Below are 6,263 nucleotides of genomic sequence, written 5' to 3' on the forward strand. Positions count from 1 at the left end.
TACTCTTATACCCATCTAGGCAGTATTAATACATTATCACCGGATAAGCTTTTAGCATTTCTCTTTAGTCCAAAACTTCTTGCTTTCCCCACAATGACCATTTTCAATGGAACAGTTCCAGCACTCAGACCACCTCAGAGTCAAATGACAAATCCCAATCAAGCCAACACATTTTGATAGTAAAAAGGCTGGGGAGAGGAGCCAAAGAGTATAGCCTGGGAGACTTATGATCCTCCTCTGAAAAGTGTGAAGCCAAGGCCAGTGAGCTCACAGATCCCCTCCAACTCTGACTTTGTACAACCCTACCCATCGGCCATTACCAATTAGGGGGCACACAGAGCCCGGCTTCCTCTCTCAGCAAAGTCTTAATGCCTGATGACCCCAAATAAACAACTTGAAATCCACAAGGACAGCTTTCACACACAGCTGCAAGAACAACTTGCAGGAGATGATTACCAAAACCAGGGCCGAAACCATTTTCTGGGCTTGGCCTCATTTTGTTCTTCATATTCAACAACGGATGGTTGTTTCTGGACACCAAGCTTCCCTATCAGTCCTTTAGTTTCCACTTAGAACAATATTCCACAACACTCAGATTTTATTTCAGTCCTCTACCAGTGAAAATTCCTTCGATTTTTTTTTTCCTGAGAGTCCAAGGGGATTGGCATAGCAAGTTTTGCCCACAGTGGGGTGGCAATTGCAAATCAAGATATCCCAACCCTTTTCCCCACGGTTGGGGCCTTTCAAGACGCAGCTTTTGCTCTGCTCTCTATAAGCCACATTATATCACAAGCATTACATGTTCCTTTGGCTGTAACTTGTGTAATTTATCTTCCCGGGAAAGGTGCACAAGATCTTAGCGGGACTCATGGAAGGACTCGTGTCAGAACTGAGACAACTTGTGACCATGGTCACAGTTTGCCAGTTTCAGTTGGTTCCTATGAGAGGGAAGAACACTGTATGTTAAGGAGCCTCCAGGCTATGAAACAGAATGATGCAACCATTATGCTTCCAGGAGACAAGGCAGTTCAGCCTGTCCTCTGGGTGCTTCTTCCTTTCCACAGATACCCTAGCCGACAGTTTTGCTGCCCATCTAAATTTCCCCTTGGCTTCAAGAAGGGCGTTGCTGCTGACTTTGGACCTTTAAATAGACGCATATGCCAGAACCATGGGGACACTGACAGGACACCCGCCACCTTACCGCTGCCGCTTGCTTACTTAATGCCTGGCAAGTGAGTCCCAAAAACGAATGGGCAGGAGAGGAGAAACGAAGATGACTCCAAAGCTAACTTCTTATCCCTATTATTTAGTTACTTTAATAGAGTTTCCCTAACTTCTCTGCACAAAGGGAAGGGTAAGCTACAAAAAACTAAGTGGCTTTGTCATCAAAAGCTTCCTCCACACTGGCACACAAACACCTGTCAGTGCAAAAGATGCCTCTTTATCAAGTCTTCAGACCTACCAGGAGCCAAGCACACTCCGAGCTTTCAGACTATTTTCTTCCAATGTTTTGAAGTTCCTTTCAGTTCACATGAAGGCTAACGATTTCAAAAAGGGGGAAAGGCAAGAGAAAGTTTTTTGTTTTTTTTTTTTTGAGAAAAAGGAAAAGATACCGTGCCATGATTATGAAGTCCTAAAAGCTTTTTAGCTGACAGCGTAGGCTTTGTTGAATAGCCTCTAAGAACCTCCACTGAGAGACACAATTCAGCAATAAAATAGGGGCAGAGCATACATAGTTCAGCATCCCCAGACTCCCAAATTCAGGGAGCCCATTTAATGCCACAAAACAGGTTTCTCCCCCAATAGCCCTTTGAAACGCTCGAGGTCCAGGGTGGCATCAGATCAATGGACACATGAGTTCAACTAACTGTTTCATTATGTTCTGCCAACAGAGCCCTCACATGGGAAAGCACTGGCTTGTGGAGAGCTGTGGTCAGAATTGCATAAACCTACCTGTTATCATTTCAATAGCTACTGTACTTCCTGCCATTCTGCCCTGAGCAGCTGTAAAAGAATGAAGAGTGAGGGGTGGGGAGAAGAAACCACAACCAAGATTATATTAAAAAACTTCATACATCCCAACATGAAACCACGGTTTCGACAGCACGTGTGGTATTTGGCTTACGTGTGTGAAATACCAGCTTCTGACTGATGGAGTACTCGCCCCTATTTCAGACATACCTTTTCTCTGAAACTATTACACTTGGAGAGCTTCAAGCTCCTGCTCCAGACTCATCCATCTAACAACAGAAAGCATCTCTCAAGCTCCTTTCTGACATGAGCCCATCATTCACCATTTGCTGGTACGCACAGTTTTTGCTGACAAAGCTCCATTACTAGAAAAAGCTCAGTAAGTAAAGCTGATTTGAAATAACTATATATTATATGGAGGCTGGATGAGGATAACTGATTTGGAGTCTAGAAAATCATCATATAAAGAGGCTGTAGAAAGAACTGCTTAGTTATTTAAATACTTTTGTTTCCTACAGACCACACATCATTTGATTTATCCTCACTGTTAAATACTTGGTAGTTTACTGGGGTCATCTGACAAAACAAGTCCATACAGCAAGTACATATCAGACACTAATTCTTTGGTTGAAATGCCTATGTCTCCCTGATTAATGTTCCAATACTGAGCTAATGCTATCAAACAGAGGTGTGTGCCAATTTCAGCTCTCCAGTGAAGCTGCAAAACTGAGAGCACACCAGTAGGGCAGCCTGAAAAGCAAATTATCATGTGCTGTCCTCTGTTGTTGCAAGGTAGACTTACAGCATGGCTGGGATGGCCCCAACAAAGATGCTGATGCATAAGTCAATTGAACAGAGATGGCTGGTCCCAGGTGACTCTCCTCCCTGACTCAAGTGCTAGGGCAAGTCACAGAGAGCAAGACCTTGGGAGGAGGATACGCACTTTCTCCCGCATACGCCAGGCTGACCCCAAGCCCAGCTCTGCTCATGCTGCCCCCAGCCCACAATGTCCCATCATAGACTCACCACCTCCTCACTCCTACTTGCTCTTCAAGACCACCTCCTGCATAAAGCTTTCCTTCACTGTCGAAGCTCAACATGCTCTCTCTGGTCTTTCAACTCTCAGTGCTACCAGTATTTTTGGAGTGCAAACTGTCTCCTTAGTAAATTCAAGGTAGAATCTACATCTTCTATATATTCTCTGAAGTTCAGAGTATAACAATGGATAAGAGTGACTAAGTTTCAGGCCATGAGTCAAGCAGGTCAAAAATAAGGAATACAAGAAGCCTATTATCAGTCATAAGGAAATCTAATTCACACATTTCTAATTCTACAGCTTGAAAATAAAGATATAACTTTTTGAGGTGCCTACTTAAACTTGACATGTATTAGGTCATCAAGAAATAGAATTCCAAGAAATAGTACAAACTACCTTCTCTGATCACACTCCAGAAATTTTAAAAGCTTTTCCATCAACTTTTATAACAAGAGAAAATCAAAATTCCAAAATATCTGGAAAATAAAAACGTGCAACATTATGTATTTGAATGTACAGGACACAAAGCAGTGCTCAGAGGAAAATTCCTAGCTTTTAAGTAGATACAGTTCTGAAGAAGATAAAATGCTTGAATGTGCAGCTCAAAAACAAAACAGAAACAAAAATTGGTATACATAAAAAGAGTAATAAGAGAAAAATAACAGCCATAATAAATCCAAGTTATTGAAGTAATAATAAACTACTAAACCAATAATCAAGGGGAAGAAAAGAGAAAGTATATTTAGACAAAATAAGAATGTAATGTAATATAACCACAGATACAGAATAAATTTAAAGACATAGAAGCGATAACTTTGTTCAGCTTTACTCTAATACATTTGACATCCTGGATTAACTGGATATTCTCTAAGAATATAAATCACCAAAAGTAAATCCAGAAAATATTAAAAATCTAAATAGACCAAATACTACAAAAGATACTGATGAAGTTAGAGATATAACTAACAAATACCAGGCCCCAAATGTTTTACAGATATGCTTTACCTATTCCTTGAAGGTAAATGCCATTCCAACGGTTTCTTCCAGAACACAGAGAAACATTCTGAACAATTTTTACAGTAAGTATAACACTCTATGAGTCTGCCATAACAAAATACCATAGATGGTATCTAACGAAACAAATTTATTTTCTCATAGTTCTGGGGGCTGGAAGTCCATGATCAAGGTGCCATCGGGGCTGGTATCTGGTAAGAGCTCTCTTCCTAGCTTGTAGACAGCTGCCTTCTCACTGTGTCCTCAAGTCGCTTTTTCTCTGTGCCTACCCCTCCCTGCTATCTCCTTCTCTTAAGGACACAACTCCCGTTGGATTAAGGGCCTACCTTTATGACCTCATTTAACCTTAATTACCTCCCTAAAGGCCTTATACTAAATATAGTCACATTGGGGTTTAGGGTTTAATATATAAATTTTAGGGGGACACGATTCAGTCCCTAATAACACACTGAGAACAAATCCTGACTAACACAGTACGATAAAACTCCAGCCAATTCCTCTCATGAAAATCAGTGCAAAAATTCTAAACAAAGTATTAGCAAATAGACTGTAGATAAACATTGAGTATGATATTACACTTACAGAAATATTAAAAGTCCCTCTTCACAACTAATGATATTATATTATTACAAAGGGAGTCTTTTTAGCAGGATTAATAAGTGCCTCAATATTAAGAAATCTAATACAGTTTATCATATTAGTGGGCAAAAAGGCAGGAAACCACATGCTCATCTCCACAGATGCTGAGAAGCACTAATATGAAAATCCAACATCAGTCCCTGTTTTTAAAACAAGCAATAAAGTACAGATACCTCATCAAGATCCTGATTTCAATTCCTTTGGATATATACCCATAAATGGAATTGCTGGATCCTATGATAGTTATTTTTTTTTTTTGGTTGTTTTTTTTTTTTTTTATGTCTGTGTTGGGTCTTCATTGCTGCACCCGGGCTTTCTCTAGTTGCATTGGGCGGGGGCTACTCTTCGTTGTGGTGCGCAGGCTTCTCATTGCAGTGGCTTCTCTTGCTGCAGAGCATGGGCTCTAGGCACACAGGCTTCAGTAGTTGTGGAACGTGGGCTGAGTAGTTGTGGCATACAGGCTTCAGTAGTTGTGGCACGTGGGCTCAGTAGTTATGGCGCACGGGCTTAGTTGCTCCGCGGCATGTGGGATCTTCCCGGACCAGGGCTCAAACCCAGGTCCCCTGCATTGGCAGGTGGATTCTTAACCACTGCGCCACCAGGGAAGCCCCTGTATTTTTGTTTTTTAACATCGTTATTGGAGTATAATTGCTTTACAATGGTGTGAGTCCCTGTATTTTTTTTTAAATACATTATTTTTAATTGAAATATTATGACCAAGTTCATAATAACATTGTCTAAGAAAAAACATCCATGAAGTCAACAGTGTGTTATGTTAGTTTATATAAATGAAACATTAAAATAAATGTATATGTGATTTAATTGGTATTATAAGATAATGGTTATTTGGCTCATTGGCTGGAGTCCCTGTATTTTTCATTTGAGGAACCTCCATGCTATTTTCCATAGTAGCTGCACCGATTTACATTCCCACCAACAGTGTACAAGGGTTCTCTTTTCTCCACATCCTCACCAACACTTGTTATTTTTTTTATTTTTTTGGTAATAGTCCTCTTAACAGACATGAGGTAGAGAAAAGTGCCTAAAGGTAACAATGCTGTACTGCATACTTAACAGGGTAAATCTTATGTTGTGTTCTCTCGCATATACACACACACAGAAAAAAATAAGACAGCAGGAGGACACTTCTGGATATGACAGATCACTTTTGGTGGTAGATATGTTTATGGCATAGATCGTGGTGATGGTTTCATGGTTATATACCTTATCTCCAAACTCATCAAGTTGTATACATTAAATGTGTACAGGTTTCTATATGTCAGTCTTATCTCAAAGCAGTTTTTTAAAAATATTTTTTAAAACCCTCAACACTAGCCAATACAATTAGAAAAGGAAAATAAATAAACATCAAAATTAGAAAGCAGCAAAATAATTTTTTCCAACTGTATGTCAAAACCCAATAAAAATGACTAACTTTTAGAAAAGAAACATTAAATAAGGTGGCTAACTATAAAATTAATGTTTAAAAAACAATTTTACTCTTTACCATTTCATTCTCATTCACTCCATTAACTTACAAGCCCTTTTACTTTTGCAATGCATTTCTCACAATCCTATGAAGCACATAGGATTAAATCCTATG

The 6,263-nt window shown here is 39.7% G+C and overlaps 1 protein-coding gene across 1 annotated transcript in view; it reads right to left on the minus strand.

Moving 5' to 3' along the window:
• LRMDA (leucine rich melanocyte differentiation associated) overlaps positions 1-6,263 on the minus strand; it is a 1,095,033-nt gene that overhangs the window by 1,044,252 nt on the left and 44,518 nt on the right. The gene's annotated exons all lie outside the window — the stretch shown is intronic.

Source organism: Balaenoptera physalus, assembly GCF_965194825.1.
Source record: "Balaenoptera physalus genome assembly, chromosome: 14".
Classification (NCBI taxonomy): domain Eukaryota; kingdom Metazoa; phylum Chordata; class Mammalia; order Artiodactyla; family Balaenopteridae; genus Balaenoptera; species Balaenoptera physalus.